General features: G+C 43.7%; 1 long non-coding RNA gene across 1 annotated transcript; it reads right to left on the minus strand.

The window, feature by feature from the left end:
• Positions 1 to 17,420: 17,420 nt before the first annotated feature.
• LOC132474117 (uncharacterized) lies at positions 17,421 to 17,856 on the minus strand. Its single transcript, XR_009529579.1, has 3 exons — positions 17,754 to 17,856; positions 17,553 to 17,663; positions 17,421 to 17,470 (listed from the first exon to the last, which is right to left on the minus strand). It is a non-coding gene; the product is annotated as an uncharacterized LOC132474117 (long non-coding RNA).
• Positions 17,857 to 18,728: the final 872 nt, after the last annotated feature.

Genomic DNA, 18,728 nt, shown 5'->3' on the forward strand with positions numbered 1-18,728 from the left:
GGCCATTCTCAAAGAGAAGACTGGCTGCTCCCTTCACCGCATGTCTGATACCCGTTGGAGTGCCCGCATAGCGGCTGTTAAACCAGTTGCAAATCACTTACCATCTCTCCTAGAGGCCCTGGATAGCATCTTTGCTAGGTGCAGCTTGACCAATGAAGTCAAATCAGAGGTCACTGGTCTCAGGAGTTATTTTACATCTTTTAAAGCCATTGTTCTCCTGACTGTCTGGAAAAAAATACCGCAGTCCATTGAACACAGAAACATAATTCTGCAGTCAGGAAAAATTACACTAGATGTAGAAGCAGCTAATATACAGGCATTGAAGGAAGGAAGCTCTTTCGCAACTCATGGGATGACTTCCTTGCAGAGGGTTCCCTTGTCGCAGAAGCTATGGATGTTCCCACTGGATTTCCAGTCGGCCACAAGCGAAAGAGAAAACGTTTTGCAGATGAGAGTCAGAGGTCAGAAGAAGAGGGAAACCAACAGACAGAATCAAATCTGTTTCGCAACAGCGTGTTCTATGTGGCTTTAGATAACATCATCTGTGCCTTGGACACCCGCTTTCAATCCATTGCAAATAACTGTGAGGAATTTGCTGCAATACTGAAAATCAAGGATTTAAAAGATTATCAGATTCACTCAGTTTGCCATTCATTAACAAGCATATAAAAACAGGATCTTAGTGCTAATTTTGAAAGTGAAGTGCAACATTTGAGGACTGTTTATAGTGCCACATGTTCAGACTGCCACTCCCCCCCTGAACTGCTGAATACCATTCATAAACTTCAGCTTCAGAGCATTTTTGGTGAAGTATGTGTAGCCATCCGAATCTTCTGTACATTACCTGCGACTGTTGCAGGTGGAGAAAGGGCGTTCAGCAAACTGAAACTAGTTAAGAACCATTTCACATCCACAACAAGCCAAGAGAGGCTAAATAGCCTTGCTACACTGTAAAAAAAAAAAAAAGGTTGAGAAAACTCAAAATTGCAAGGCAACTTACTGCAATCAATTTTTGAGTTTTGAGCCCAACAAAATGGCATTTTTCTTCTTTAGACAAACTTGAAAGTTATGCTGCTATCCATTTGGATGTACGAAGAGGTGAAGTCGCCAATCTCCCAGCTGTCTTGCGGCATTTCACTGAGGCACGCCCCCTTTCGGTCGTAGTATCTCGTCGCTTTCAAAGTAGAGCGAGCAGATCTGTACAACTAGCAAACAAGATGGCTGCGCCCATAGTCAATGGGGATCGAGCTGTATTTTCTTTGTATTTGTACTACGTCTGGGGTTGTAATGTCGATTTTAAATCCTCTTACACACTTGATTTCATTGCTGCTTTAATCCGGTCACCAATTTAAGGTCTTGCTTTGCGTGAAATTCAATGTAAAGTTGTGCTTTCAAGCTGGTTTGCCAAAGAGGCTATGTTGCTAATGATGACTAGCCCGCTACTACCCCTCGTGGCTCGACAGAAACACGACAGCACTTGTTGAAATAAAAATTGGCGAAAATGGCAAAATATTATTGCAATGTAAAAGGCTTGCAATGTTAATGTTTCTGTAAAGGCTGGCAACCATTATACACTGGATTATTTCTTTTTTCCAAAATAGTTTTCTTCTTAAACTCGTCGGACACAAATAGCAAACTGGAAGGCTGGAGCAAGGTAAATACGTCACGTTCTCGCTGAAGCTGGTCGTTCGTACCAGCCTACCATCAAAATGGATAGCAGCATTAGTTATACAACTAAGATTTTATATTTTACAAAACTCAAAAAAAAGTAAGTCAGGGTTGTTTACTTAATATTTCAAATTAAGATTAATATTATTTAAAAAAAAAACATTTCAAAGAATGCAAAACTAGTTTAAAGTTAACTTTATTAAAATTAATAATTGGAAACTTCCATTTTACATTTCTGAATGCCAGACAGCAATAGATCAAGCAACATATGTAGCAAGTTCAGCAGCAGAGAATCGCTGTCTAAATGCAGCAAACCAAAGTGCAGAACAAGTTCAACATTATGGTCAAACTTGTTCTGCACGATACTGGAGCCCAGGTTAAACGGTGACGCAACTCTCGTGACTCATACACCGCACAATCCCGAGAGCTGCCTTTATTTAACACACACCCACAACACACAGCGCACCGCACACCCAACCAACGGACATGCAAGTCTCGGTAACGGTGGCGGCAACACTACACACAATAAACAACACACAAACAATAAAGACCCCAAACCCGTTAACCCCACTTAACCCAACAGAAACAAATTGACAAAAGGCAATAAACCCCTTTTTCCCAACCGGCATCACGGATACCCAGACTCCCCGGGGGGTAGGAGTCGCCACAATATTTACCATCTGAAAATTCCGTTAGGAAACCCCGTATTTTCCAAAGTGTCGAAATGCGCATGTGCACCGTAGTTGGCCCAGCCTCAGACGGGACTCTCTAAATCGACGCCACTTCGACCTGGGCGGGACTTTACGTCCTACGTCACTCGCTATGGGTGTGCATGTGTGCGCACTGCGCATAGCCGTCACTCGCGATGGGTGTGCATGTGAGAAAGGTTTTGGCTTGTCTATGGGTTGGTAATAACGGTTCTGATGATTTTTCTGATGGAAAAGTGGTCTTTTATTTCCATAATCTTTGTTCAGTGAACGCATAAACCCGTTTGTTAGTTAGCAGTTAAACAAAATGCGATCTCTTTGTTTACAGTTACCAACGACCAACTGATGATTGGGGGTTCGATTCCCTATTGATGCAAGGTATTTTCTTTCATTTTGGACTGCACACACATCGCGAGTGACGGATACTCGCACAATGTACACACATCACTGTCTTTACAATTTCTAGGCAACCGAAGTTTAAAGATTGTCAAGTGGTTAACTCTTGAATCGCATGTAGCTACTAAGACCTGATGGGTTAGTGGTCAGAGAACAACTCATTAATGCGGGGATAAGGGGTTCGATTCCTTAATGAAGCTAGCTTTTTTCTTTCATATTGGACTGGATGTTTGTATGCCATTTTGCGTAACTTGTAGTTTATGATGAAGAAATGTTACTGGGGTTAAGGTTAGGGTAACGCTAAGGGTAAGACACAAAGTGTTTTTGCAACACAATATTTCTTACAATAACTAAGTCCAAAGTTTTGATGACACCAGTAGGAAACTTAAGATACCTAGAGAAATGCGTGAGTGCTCACAAAACATCAACAAGTCAGCAGTGTGGTACAGGGTGATCATTTCTGATATACAGTACAAAAGCTGAAACTATTAGCCAGGAGTGGGAAAGATGCAGACGCAGACGTGGGAAGCAATAAGACACACCAACACACAGTTGCCTGTTGCAAAATGGTTCAGAGTTTTAGAAATAGTTAGGGTTAGCTGGTATGGCGTTATCTGGTATGGCGTTATCTGGTATGGCTATAGTCTAATGTTAGCTTAGTTCGTGTTGTTTCGTCATGTTAATCGCTAGTACCGTAATATTAAGTCATTTGTAGAAATATAGCCTATCATCACAGACTGTAGGAATGTCACCCACCCAACATCGCGTACGACACTGACGCTCGTAATCTGTAGTAGTGCACGGGAGTTCGTGCACAGATCCCTGAGACAAACGGCTACGCGCACACATGCAAACCCATAGCGAGTGACGTAGGACGTAATGTCCCGCCCAGGTCGAAGTGGCGTCGATTTAGAGAGTCCCAGCCTCAGACAGAGTCTGACTTAAACCCGTGTGTCTTGCTAACAAAGATACTACACTGAGCCCAACTCTTGACCCAAAACTCAACATTGTTGGTTGGACTAAATTGCATTGCACAGTTGACATGAATACTTAATGTTTTATATTCATTTTACTCAGAAATCATAATGAGACCAACAATTTTAAGTTTTCGTTTTTACAGTGTAGACTTTCAATTGAAAGTCAGCTAAGCCGACAATTTAACTTCAAAGACCTCATCAGCGAATTTGCAAAAATGCCTGGCATTGGGCTTTCTGATGAGACTCTCAGTGAACAAACAAGCCAATTTAAAGATTAATTGAGATTAGATGAGGCTTGTTGTTGTTTTTGATATTTGTTTTGCAACAACATATTCCATGTCCTCTTTGTTTCACTTGCACATTTAAGTTAAATGCTACATATTTACCTGTGGACTATCTTGAGCCAGGACACTTTCTTTTTTGCATATCAGTGCTTGATTGTTAAAGGTCCCATGACATGAAAATCTCAATTTATGAGGTTTTCTAACATAAATATGAGTTCCCCTAGCCTGCCTATGGTCCCCCAGTGGCTAAAACTTGCGTTTGGTGTAAAACGAGCACTAGCTGTTCTGCTCGCCTTTGAAAAAACGGAGGCTCAAGCGCGCTGATTTGGAAATCTGTGCTCATGACGTCATGAGGAATCTCAGCTCCTCCCCTTACTCTGCCTGGCCCGCCCAGAGACGTTGGCCCGCCAATGAGACTCGACCGTGCGAGCGCCACATGTGTGTGTGTGAATACACACACTGTAACGCAAGTGTTTCTTGTCGGTTCTTTGACGTGTCTTGTATTTCCACAACGAGACTGTCGTGGGGGTTATCTGAGCCATGGTTGAGAAGGAATTGGGGGAAAGGAACTTTGGTTTGACTCGCTGAAGTACATGAACTGCGACATGCCGCCGGTTGCCGCGAGGCACCATCGCCCGGCAGCGGGCAGCCGGCCGCAGGCAGCGCGCGGTTCAGTCGACTTCAGGTTGATGTGAAAGTGGAAGAACCAGAGACTTCGCAGAACCCGACAAAGTCGTTTGTGATTCATAATATCGTCTGGAGGCGCACACAATATGTTATATGATATAGATATCTTTGTATTATATGATATTATTTAGATATAGAGCTCCAGGACTGTAACGCAAGTGTTGTACACTTCCTTGTTATTTGGATAACCGTTCTGCTGTTGGTGTGATGGCGCATAACACGTCGGACTCTCGTCTCTGGTATTTCTACAACAAGACTCGTATTGGGGGTTATCTCAGCCAAGGTTGAGAATGAATTGGGGGGAAGGAACTTTGGCTTTGACTCCCTCAAGAACATGAACCACGACAAGGAGGAGAAAGGGATCTTTGCCGGGCAGCGCTTATGCACCTCCGCCTCCGGCGGTGGTCCCTCAGCGGGGCTCAAGCGGGAGACATTCACCGCCAACAATCCCTTTCTCCTCCATGTCGTGGTTCATGTTCTTGAGGGAGTCAAAGCCAAAGTTCCTTCCCCCCAATTCATTCTCAACCTTGGCTGAGATAACCCCCAATACGAGTCTCGTTGTAGAAATACCAGATACGAGAGTCCGACGTGTTATGCGCCATCACACCAACAGCAGAACGGTTATCCAAATAACAAGGAAGTGAACAACACTTGCGTTACAGTCCTGGAGCTCTATATCTAAATAATATATAATACATAGATATCTATATCATATAACATATTGTGTGCGCCTCCAGACGATATTATGAATCACAAACGACTTTGTCGGGTTCTGCGACGTCTCTGGTTCTTCCACTTTCACATCAACCTGAAGTCGACTGAACCGCGTGCTGCCGGCTGCCGGGCGATGGTGCCTCGCGGCAACCGGCGGCATGTCGCAGTTCATGTACTTCAGCGAGTCAAACCAAAGTTCCTTTCCCCCAATTCCTTCTCAACCATGGCTCAGATAACCCCCACGACAGTCTCGTTGTGGAAATACAAGACACGTCAAAGAACCGACAAGAAACACTTGCGTTACAGTGTGTGTATTCACATTGATGTGGACGTTGAAGAACCAGGAACGTCGGAGAACCCAACGCGGTCGTTTGAGATTCATAATATCGGCTCACACAGCTTTTGGCCGTGATAATATACATTATATGATATAGATATCTGTGTAGGCTATATGATAATATTTAGATATAGAGCTCCAGGACTCCCGTGTGTTCTAGAATATTTACAGAACATGGCTAAAGGCTGTGTGCGCCTCGCCATTGCGATACATCCATTGTAAACAGAGCGCATGGTGGCTGCAAGCTGCTCAGGGCCACACCCCCACCCTCCTCCTTGACACGCCCACCGAAACAGCGCATTTGGGGGAAGCTCAATGTGCGACTGGCTCGGAGTGGCTGTAACTCTGCACCACGGCTGAATTTAGGGAACGTCTTGGAATACTGTTTTAGTTGCCCACTAATACCTATATTAAAGAATACATAAAATAGCATGTCATGGGACCTTTAAGCTCGAGCAGCCGCTCGAGCATATCATGAGTGGAGTGCCAGCGAGTTGCACACTCCACAATTGCCCTCTTGTGTCCCATTCTCTTGAGAACACACACACCATGTTCTGCATGCGTAATCGTTTTGCTACATGTCTTGCCTTTGCTATGATATTGGACGCTTGTTTTAATGCATCATCGACGGCCAACTGTAAAGTATGCGCCTCACATCTTACACTACGCAACACATGACCGGGCCACACAGAGTCGAGTTGAAGCGTTAGCTCCTCCTGGTTCCCCACATCCTCCCCGGTCTGCTCTGTCTCCTCGCCGGTTGCATCTTCGTTGCTCTCGCCCCTCTCTTGGATGTCTGACAGTAAGGTCACGGCTTTGAGCATATTTGCCCCGTTATCGGAAGTGACTGAGTACACCTGTTGCAAGCTAATGTTATATTGACGCAAGACGTCAATCACCACAGTTGAGATGTACTCGGATGTGTGCCGTTCTGTCACCCAGCACAGAGCGGTCTCTACATGTTGCAGAATCTATTTTAAGCATCAGAAGCCTCCCACTTAGTTCATTCGCGAGCTTTTCCCTTTCACCCTGAGCAGGGCCGGCTCTGACCAATTTGGTGCCCTAGGCAAGATTTTTGCTGGTGCCCCCTACCCCCTACCCCCTTTAACTGCGGTCATGCCAGCTGACTCATCGAGATTGGCGGTCAAGCCAGCCGACCCAGTTTTTTGCCGTACCTGTATATACTAGCCATTACGGTAATAGCGTCTCAGAACTAGTTTAAAATAAAAGCATTCGTCGGGTACATACAAAAAGACAGTCAATAAAAGCAAATACTATCAAAGGAAGTGTACGGCCGTTGTGGTATTTACTTTCAAAATAAAAGCCCACCAAACATTCCAATCTGAGACATATTACAAATGATTTTGGATTAAATTTAAAAGAAAATGCCCTGTTATTCCAGGCTCATTTCACTTCAGAGTTATAGTTCAAAACCCCATAGGGTAACCCACGAAGTTTCAAAACATTCTGATGTGGAGTTTCAAAATAAAAGCCCACCAAGAATTCCAATATGAGACATATTACATATGATTTTGGATTCAATTTAAAAGAAAATGCCCTGTTATTTCAGGCTCATTTCACTTCATGGTTATAGTTCACAACCCCATAGTGATACCCAAGATGTTTCAGGATACTCTGATGTGTAGTTTCAAATTAAAAGCCCACTAGATATTGAAATATGAGACTTATTACATATATTTTTTTGGTTTAAATTTAAAAGGAAACTCCCTGTTATTCCAGACTCATTCCATTTCAGGGTCACAGTTTAAGACCCCATAGTGTCACCCAAGAAGTTTCAGGGTATTCTGATGTGTAGTTTCAAGTTAAAAGCCCACTAGATATTGACATATGAGACTTATTACATCATTTTTTGGTTTCAATTTAAAAGGAAACTCCCTGTTATTCCAGACTCATTCCACTTCAGGGTCAAAGTTTAAGACCCCATAGTGTCACCCAAGAAGTTTCAGGATATTCTGATGTGTAATTTCTAATTAAAAGCCCACTAGATATTGAAATATAAGTCTCATATTTCAATATCTAGTGGGCTTTTAATTTGAGACTACGCATCAGAATATCCTGAAACTTCTTGAGTATCACTATGGGGTTCTGACCTATGACCCTGAAGTGGAATGAGTCTGGAATAACAGGGCGTTTCCTTTGAAATCTAATCCAAAGATCATACCTAAATAATATCTAATGTCTCATATTTCAATATCTAGTGGGCTTTTATTTTGAAACTACACATCAGAATGTCCTGAAACTTCTTGGGTGACCTTATGGTGTCTTGAACAATCGCCCTGAGCCTGGAATAACAGGGCATTTTATTTTAAATGTAATCCAAAATCATATGTAATATGTCTCATATTGGACATTTTGGTTGGCTTTTATTTTGAAACTCCACATCAGAATGTACTGAAACTTCTTGCGTGACCCCATGGGGTCGTGAACTATAACCATGAAGTGAAATGGCCTGAAATAACAGGGCATTTTCTTTTAAATTGAATCCAAAATCATGTTTAATATGTCTCATATTGGAATTCTTCGTGGGCTTTTATTTTGAAACTCCACATCAGAATGTTCTGAAACTTCGTGGGTTACCCTATGGGGGGTTGAACTATAACCCTGAAGTGAAATGAGCCTGGAATAACAGGGCATTTTCTTTTAAATTGAATCCAAAATCATATGTAATATGTCTCATATTTGGTGGGCTTTTATTTTGGAACTACACATCAGAATGTCCTGAAACTTCTTGGGTGACCCTATGGGGTCTTGAACTATCGCCCTGCAGTGAAATGAGCCTGGAATAACAGGGTATTTTATTTTAAATTGAATCCAAAATCATTGTAATATGTCTCATATTGGAATCTGGGCTTTTATTTTGAAACTCCACATCAGAATGTTCTGGAACTTCTTCGGTGACCCTATGGGGTTGTGAACTATAACCCTGAAGTAAAATGAGCATGGAATAACAGGGCATTTTCTTTTAAATCGAATCCAAAATCATTTGTAATATGTCTCAGATTGGAATGTTTGGTGGGCTTTTATTTTGAAAGTAAATACCACAACGGCCGTACACTTCCTTTGATAGTATTTGCTTTTATTGACTGTCTTTTTGTATGTAGGCTACCCGACAAATGCTTTTACTTTAAACTAGTTCTGAGACGCTATTACCGTAATGGCTAGTATATACAGGTACGGCAAAAAACTGGGTCGGCTGGCATGACCGCCGATCTCGATGAGTCGGCTGGCATGACCGCAGTCCCTTTTAGGGGGGGGGGGGGGGGGGGGCGCCCCCGGCGGATGGATGCGCCCGTAGCATTCGCCTATACTGCCTATGCCCAGAGCCGGGCCTGACCCTGAGCAATCCCTGACACCCTATCGCGCATGTTAGATGAATTGATTGTAATACTTTTTCCCATAGCGTTCTGTATTGGGTCGATTATTTTTCTGAATCCTGAATCTTCCATCAATGAAAATGGCCTGCCATTAACAGTGACTAGCTCTACGCACGCTTCTATGAGGGTATCAGGACTCAATGCGACTTGGAACTGTCTGGGCTTTATCACTATGAACGAGTCCAAAGTATTTTGCCCATCCGCTGCTGACCTCTTGTTTTGGTTTTGTTGGTCTTGGAGTGACTTCTCGAACAGATCTGGATGTCGTCTTTGAATATGTCTCTGCAGGTTGCTGCCGTGATTCCCAATAATTTCTGCCCCACAGCCCTCGACTTGACAGGTAGATTTGTTGGACGCTGCATTAAATGAGAAATGTTTTCTCATCGGGTTCTCCTGGATCCGTCCCATCTAAATAACACGTAAAAGCCTGTATTCAATCCGTAACAACCAAACGACATAGCCAGCTAACATTAACTGTAGCCCTAGTCCTAGTTGGCTGGCTAATGTTGGCTAGTTAGCTAACGTCAGCTGTTGACGTTAGTTATATAGTGCAAATATCTGTAACCTTGTAGTGAGTTGCTAACGAGTTGCTAAGCTAATGTTATTAAAGTGGACTCATTTAATTAATTAGTAAGCTCACGTTACCTTTGTCGAAGATAGCAACTGTTGCTTCCAAATCGCCTCTCGCCAGGGTGGTTTTGGGAATTTGTGACAACTGAGCTTCGCGGGCCGGAAATATTATTATTATTATTTTTCATGAAATAGGCTATGCTTTTTTGAAAATGTATAGGCTATATAGAGAACGAATTTTTTTTTCAGAATAACGTTTCTGTTCCGGAACAGTTGAAGACCATTTGGTTTTCGTTGTTTCCGTTTCTCGTTTCTCGTAAAATTCCGTTCGTTTTCGGTTTTCGTTTTGGTTCCTTGAACCGGTTCGGAGTCCTGGTCACAGGTGACTATGTTGGTATTAGGTTCTCGAAATGCGCATACGCGAGGTGGATATATCCAGTGCTTTAAGCACCGGTCAGTAGGGATGAAATAGAACACTGTCACGCCATCGCAATACAATGAAACAGTAAACACAAAGACCTTGACATATGCACAGTACTACAAGAGCCTTTTGCCCCATTACAACCCAGTCTCACGAAAATACGTGACACTGTCACGTCATTTAATCTATTCATTTGTGATCTGTGATCTGAATTTTTTTCGTGCCAAAAGCACACATTTCTAACAATATGACAGCTTTTGGCCACCCGTTTCTAGTTTCACCTTTGATTCTGGGAAATTCTGACAATTCACAGATACATTTAATGCAGGTGCGCTGCTCTGGAGGCAAACCGCAACGGAAGAAAAGGTATCTGCTTCATCTCATCTTTTTCGAATGGGTTTGAAATTTGTGCTTTTGGCAAGAAAAAATTGAAATTACGTGTCCCAGATCACGAATGAATAGATTAAATGACGTGACGTGACAGTATTCCATATTTCCGTGAGACTGGGTTGCCCATTATCAAAATCATGAATGTGCCTCCGGAAAGAATTCACACACACACACACACACACACACACACACACACACACACACACACACACACACACACTCAATGGTTTGACTTGTTTTCGTCAAGGGAAAATAGTTTGAAACCATGTTTCTGGGTGAATGAATGATCACCAACTGAAAGTTATATAAATACCCCAGAGGATGAAACGTCTACTTGAGGGGGCGCGGAAAAAATAAAGCACATGAAATAGGAGGAGAGGGGAGAATGTTGAAAAGAATCTGAGATGGATACACTTTAACGCCAAGCTACAGTTTCTAGCCATAGGGGGCTGGAGTCAACACATTAGCAGACCGCTCGGTTGGCTTCTTGGTATTCATCACCGATTATGATTTGGAAGGGTTCATACGCATGAACCTTTTATATATTAAAAAAAGTGATATAACGTTTAAAATATATGAGCATGGTGTCTCGACAGCTAGTGCGGCATTAGGTGTTACAATAACATCCGATATAATATACATAGTATCTGTGTTTAAAGTCTGTATTCCTTGACTAGTTCACAGTCACCTACCATGATCTAAAATGGAAGAATCTTTCAATATTACTTTGGGTCATAGTGACGAGTCCAAGGCAAATGTCGAGTGATGAGAGTCATGCTTCTGCTTGATCAATAACGGGTTTAATGTACATAGGGGCATAGGCGGTATAACTCATGCAATCTGTTATTATTCAATACGCACCCATCAATACAACATTGTAAATCTATGAAAGTGTTTTTCTTTCTTTGTGCTGGTGTTATTATGTGTGCAGTGTATGTGACTAACCTATTAAAGGTAATCTAGTGAAAGCAATGATATCGACCCTCTTCTGATGGTGGACCAGCTCAAATCTTGGTGATTAGGGCATTTCTCTTTATTTGGCTTCAAAGAAATGTCTTCGATGTTCAGTACTCAATATAACCAGATTCAGGTACTGTGCTGAATCTTCTACTGTCAAATATATTTAGCCCTCAAACAATGGTCTTGTAACTAGAAAATGCATTTCCTGCAGAAAATGCGGTGAGTGCTGTAGTGCAAAGTGAGATTGAAAATATTTTTTAATAAAGCCACATTGATTAAGAAATAAAGAAACGTTAAATAGTTTAAATAAAGTGAAGGGATTTGAACAAAAGTTCAAAAGTCTAGTAAGTATTAAGTAAACAATGTAAACATGCACACCATTTAAGAAAATATAAAGGGTTGGAAACAAATAAAGTGACAGCTGAATGAAAGTGCAAAGCATTGCTAAAAATGCTGAAATGTAAAATGAATTGAACTGAAGAATCTGAAACGTCAAATGTATTGCACTGCTGGTGTGTGTGTGTGTGTGTGTGTGGGGTTATGAAAAACATTATAGACGTCTTCTTTATAGAAGTCCTCTGCTTCTTTCATGTTTTTATTGGGGAGGACAAATGTGCGACTTCTAATTATTGAATGGCACGCTGTGGGGATAGCCATGAGCAAACTACTGCTAATCACAATAGTATGGCGCGATGCATGTACTTGCACATGATTGGAATTACGGTTAAAAGTCGTTCAGGGGCCTGTACTACAAACCTCGATTAGAGGGTTAGCGAGGTATGTTGAGCTCAAAGCCTGGGTTAGCTGGACCACGAAAGTCGATTTCTTTTAGCGTCGCTGTATCACCATGGTGACTTATGCTCGCAACCAAACCTGGTCGGGAGCAGGTTTTCATCTTAAAGGCAACCACACACCGGACCAACCGCCCGATTCGCATCGGTAATGAAGTCGGGCTATTTAATCTAGCCGACTCAAACACCGACATGGGCGGTACACACCTACGGGATTACAGCCGACGCCGTACGTTCCGCGCTTGCGCGAGATGTAATGTCTCCAAAACAACAGGCGGCGCTAATCTGTATTATGGGCCAAAAAACACGAAAACCGGAAGTAACAGGTCCTCTTTTTCAATTACACTGTTTATCTGGTATGTTTACCATCCTCACCACTGGGCTTCACTGATTCGCTAGTCAAGCTGCTAGCCCTCCACCAATTAGAATGGTAAAAGAATGGCCGATACACATGTTGAATCGGCTGAAATGAACGCCGACGTGGCCGATTTGAGGGACCACACCAAATAGACTCATGTCACCGACGCAGATTTTCTCACCAACGCAGATTTTCGGTCCGGTGTGGGCTTGCCTTAAGTCTACCCTCCTCCGACAATGGCGTCGCCCTTTGTGGGTGTTCCCGTGGACCTCGGCGCACTTATCGTACAGGCGTCTCTCCGGAGACAGGGTTTTTCGGGACAGAACCGATCCCTTGGCATTGTCTGACGATATTCTTTATGAGAGATACAGATTCTCATCAGAGGTTATTCGTTATTTGATCGTCCTTGTTTGACCGTATGTAGGCAATGCTACACAAAGAAGCCGTGCACTTACTGTTGCGCAGTGTGTCTGTGTTTCACTGCGATTTTATGCCACGGGCACATATTTACATGCAGTTGGTGATGCAGAACATATTGGCAAAAATACGGTGTGCCGTGCTATTCGCAAGGTTGTAGCTGCGGGCCATCTTTAACCAGTTTTTTGGTTAGTTTTTTTGTTTCATTTAGTTTTCCTCTTGGAAGGATGCGTTTTTTTTTTTTTTTAGGGCTGGGCAAGTCAACGCGTTAATTACGCAATTTATTTAACGGAATTAATCCAAATTGACGCACGTTCTCTTTTTCAGCCTATTTTTTTCTCATTTAGATTTTGCAAGGTCTTGCCCACAGAATGTCACCATTCATATCAGAAATGATTTTAGTTTAGTTCCACTTACTTTACATTCAATTACACTTGCAGGGTCCTACGGTTGCCATGGCGGCGGCGCACATAGTTGCAGCGGCCCGGAGCTCCCCAAACTGGCATGTTTTTTTTGTAATTTTTGGTAGCACTTAATATTATTTCACACGGCTTTTCACACTGCTTTCGGACCCAACAATGAAGTACAGCCGGAATTAACTTTTAAACTTTTTAAAACTTTTAAAGATCAACAACGCTCCTTTTCGCCAACTCCCAGCTGAATTCGCCATCCAGCGCTCCTGAGGCTGAGAAGCGGAGGAGAAGACGCTGTGCGCGGCTGCAGATCCGACTGGAACTGGCTTCACAGGGCACATCGAGAACGAGAACTGCTGCAGCTTGGTCTTTACGGAAACCTGGCTGGAGAAAAGACCCCGGACTCGGGCTGGATGGCCGCACTGCCTATCGAGCAGACAGAACAGCTGACATGGCTTTGTTGTCATGGCGGCGGCGGACATAGTTGCAACATAGTTGCAACGGCCCGGAGCTCCCAAAATCGGGAATGTTTTGTAGTTTTTGGTAGCACTTAATATTATTCCACACAGTTGTTGTTTTTTCCACACTGCTCTCAAACCCCGACAATGAAGTACAGCCGAAATGCACTTTTAAAGCTCAACAACGCTCCATTTCGCCTCCCGGCGGACTTCACCATCCCAGCCGAGATCACCAGATCACCATCCAGCACTCCTGAGGCTGAGAAGCGGAGGAGGAGACGCTGTGCGCGGCTGCAGAAGAGGGGAAAACGCGGAGGTACGTGGGCTAGGCTCAAAGCGAACCCATTCAAACCCCCGCTTCCTACCATCTTTCTCTCAAATGTCCGTTCGATCCGCAACAAGGTGGATGTGATCCGACTGGAACTAGTTTCACAAAAACACATGAAGAACTGCTGCAGCTTAATCTTTTCGGAAACCTGGCTGGATAAAAAGACCCCGGACTCGGCTATTGAGCTAGATGGCCGCACTGCCTATCGAGCAGACAGAACAGCTGACTCGGGTAAGAAGCTAGGAGGAGGTCTGTGTATCTATACCAATGACTCGTGGTGTACCAATGTCACAGTTGTTAGCAAACATTGTTGCCCTGACGTGGAATTTTTGTTGCTCCAATGCAGACCGTTTTACTTACCAAGAGAATTCTCTTCTGTTTACATCTGTGCTGTTTACATTCCACCCGACGCCAATGCTAAACTGGCACTAGTAAGGCTACAGGACATTGTAAACAATAGCCTGCTGGCACATCCCGACAGTATCTTTATTGCAGCGGGGGATTTTAATCATGCTGACTTAAAGTCTGTACTTCATTCTTTCCACCGTAATGTAAAATGCGCTACCAGAGGGAGCAACACACTTGATCAGGTTTATACCAACATAGCCCATGCATACAGAACCCAGGCGTACCCCCACCTAGGTCTCTCTGATCATGTTTCGCTCCTCCTGCACCCCTGGCACTCACCCAAAATCAGAGCCAGTAGGCCCGAAGTCAGGTCTGTCAGGATTTGGCCTGAGGACGCCATCCCTAGGCTCCAGGACTGCTTCAGCTCCACAGACTGGGACATTTTCAGTGGACTGGGTGTGTTGACACGTAGGTCTCTGAATAATTATCTTGTCTCAGTCCTTGACTACATCAAATTTTGTGTGGATATTGTTACATCCTGGAAACAATTCCGTGTCTTCCCAAACGTTAAACCCTGGATGACACCTAAAGTAAAATCCTTACTACGAGCCAGGAATGCAGCATACAGAACCGGTGACACCAATGCATACTGCACGGCAAGATCCGACCTGAAGAAAGGCATCAGTTCTGCCAAGCAAGCATACATGACCCGCATTGAAGCTCAGTTCAACAGCGCCTCATGCCCCCGGCAGGTGTGGGAGGGCGTTAGGGCAATAACGGACTACAAGGGAAGAACATCCCCCCCTGTCAACAGCAGCGCCCCCCTAGCGGAGGAGTTAAACATCTTTTACGCACGTTTTGACAGGAACAACAAGGACCCGGTGTCGCCCCCTCTCCCCTCTGACGGCTCCACCCTAGTCCTGAGCACTCATGAGGTCAGACTCATCCTACGCAACATCAACATCAGGAAGGCAGCAGGCCCAGATGGAGTCCAGGGACGGGTGCTCAAGGACTGTGCGGCTGAACTAGCTCCAGTTCTCACCACCATCTTTAACCTGTCTCTGGCCTCATCCTGGGTCCCAGGATGTCTCAAGGCAGCAACAATAGTCCCGGTTCCCAAGAAACCAAATGTTGCAGGTCTGAACAACTACAGACCTGTGGCACTCACCCCTATCGTCGCAAAATGCTTTGAGAAACTAGTCATGAAACACATTAAAGCCTCCATACCGCCATCATTAGATCAGAATCAGTTTGCTTACCGGAAGAACAGGTCAACAGAGGATGCCATTGCCATTGTGTTACACACTCTACTAGAACATCTTGAGCACAGTAACACATATGGGCGACTCCTTTTTGTTGACTTTAGTTCAGCTTTCAACACTATCCTGCCTAACAAGCTACACAGCAAACTACACAAACTTGGCCTGAACACCACTTTATGCAATTGGATTTTGGACTTTCTAACACACCGTACACAACATGTCAGGATTGGCAAGCATGTCTCCCCCACCCTGCCCATGAACACCGGGGCCCCCCAGGGTTGCGTGCTCAGCCCACTTCTCTACACACTTTTCACTCACGACTGCTGCTCCTCTTCTCCATCTAACCTCATAGTGAAATTTGCTGACGACACAACAGTACTTGGCCTCATCACAGGAAATGATGAGACCTCATACAGGAGGGAGGCCGAGAGACTGGTAGAGTGGTGCGGTGATCACAACCTGGTTCTCAACACCACCAAGACCAAGGAAGTGATCATCGATTTCCGCAGGGCCAGACACCTCAGCCACTCTCCACTCCTAATCGGAGGGGAGGAGGTAGAGAGGGTGTCCAACTTCAAGTTTCTGGGTGTGACTGTGGCCGACGATCTGTCCTGGAGGACCAACATCACCTCTGCCGTGGGTAAGGCACAACAACGCCTCTTCTACCTTCGGAAACTAAAAAGGGCTAAACTTCCACAGGGACTGATGGTCAACTTCTATCACTGCGCAGTAGAGAGTGTACTCACCTACGGACTCCTGGTGTGGTTCTCCAGCTGCACCAGGGCCGAAAAGGAGGCCCTCCACAGAGTGGTCAAGGCTGCGGGGAGGATCATTGGGAAGAGCCTCCCAGAGATCTCCACAGTCTTCACCTCCCGCTGCCTACGCCGGGTGAACAACATCCTAAAGGACCAGGTCCACCCAGCGCACCATCTCTTCCAGCGACTGCCCTCCGGACGGAGATACCGTTCCATCCGCTCCAGGTCCAGCAGATTGACCAATAGCCTCTATCCAAAGGCTGTCAGACTGCTGAACGAACAACCTGCCCCCCGCACCCCCCACCCCACCCCCTCGGTCATATAACTCATATAACACTATTTTCCATCTATTGCAGGACTGCAGCCCCCCAACCCCCCTCACTCTCACACATCACAACTATGGACTGGACTTGGCTGCATTCTTATTCAAGTTATTATTGTTATTTATTTATTTACTTATCTATTTATCTTTTTTTATTTTTATTTTTTTATTTATTAATATATTTATATTTATATACTATGCCAGTGGTGATGCTCTAAACTTAATTTCGTTGATTAACTCTGTTAAACAAGGACAATAAAGAATCTGAATCTGAATCTAAGTGACAGCCTGTTTACAATTCCATAATCTGTGGTGTTCCGTAAATGTCATATTCAACCCACACACATTGCTTATTAAGTAGGCTACATTTGGTATGAATGATTATGTGTCATTCCATTTGATAATCTCATTTAACTTCATTGTGACTTTTGTTCAATAAATACAATGGACGGAAAAACATTTGCTCGTGTTCAATTATTTTATTTATTAGCCGTGGCATCGCCATGCAGTTGCTGTGAAAGTAGAAAAAATAACATTATTTCAGTAGACAGTCGAGCTTAACCAAAGAAAATCTAGGTAATAAAAATAGTCTACCCTCTCGAGGAGCTGGATCTCGATCTTCAATTTTTTTTTCACCAAGACTTTAATATCGTTGTCCAGCTCCAAGTTGCACTTGTACAGCGCCCTTATAGTGTCAGTACGAATCTAAAGAAATTATGGGTTAAAATCGTAATTCAGTTACCATGGTCAAAGCCTTGTGGAGCACCTTACAAAAGGAATAACCTAAATAAAAACCTTGTCTGTCCCTCGAGAAGGCCTTGAGGAGGTTGAGGTGGAGGTGGATGGCCCATCCAATGCCATTTACCTCTATAGAATAAATGATCAAAAGGAAGAGTCATGTGAAACAGTTACAGCACTGCTCAGTTGAGTTTCCCATTGTGATAGGTCTTTAGAAAGTTCAAAGGTGGCCCCACGTTCAACGTACATTAACCTTGGATAGTCAAGTGCCTAGTTGTCCATTATCCCTTACATAACCACTATGTCAATGACACAATTAGGCCTCGGCATTTTTTATTCTACAAATTCATATTGAGAGAATTGTTACAAAAAATCACCTCCATAGTCGCCCTGGAGTCACAGGCCGACCGAGTCTCCTGAAAGAATCAGTGAAAACCTATTATAGGACATTCTTTCCAAAAATAAAATATTTAGAATAATACGTGACACTTTGCTTTGATAGTTATGTACCTCTGATTGGAGATTGATTGTCGGCGGCTCCTCCAAAATAATATTTCTACCTTCAACTAAACATGACAATGAATTTACACTCAATCATTTCTCATTTGATTCGCAGGACAATAATTTATGTCCATTGCCAATACATGAATGCATACTTATTACAAACGCCTTGGATGTCGTAGCAGTGGGGTCAGAGGACATCCCCCCTTCCACACCATCATCGGCAGACCTTCGTTATTGGCGAGAGCCAGCTCCTCCGAAGTGGTGAAGGGCGGTGGAGCGGTCCCCATCCCAGTCGTATTAATTTGGGTTTTCTTTTTATTTGCTACAGGTAAAAAACATGAGATTATAGGTTGGAGCCTAAGCCATTGCAAATCATAGGCTAGATTCACCTACAATTATTCAAATGGATGCTTACAACTTACCACATTGAATAATATTTTTATAGTTATTTTTGACTTGGCCCCATGTTCGTAGGAGCGTGCTGGCACCACATTTATGGGGGTAAAAAGCATGATGATACATTTTTTA

This window comes from Gadus macrocephalus, chromosome 2, assembly GCF_031168955.1.
Source record: "Gadus macrocephalus chromosome 2, ASM3116895v1".
In the NCBI taxonomy this organism is placed as follows: domain Eukaryota; kingdom Metazoa; phylum Chordata; class Actinopteri; order Gadiformes; family Gadidae; genus Gadus; species Gadus macrocephalus.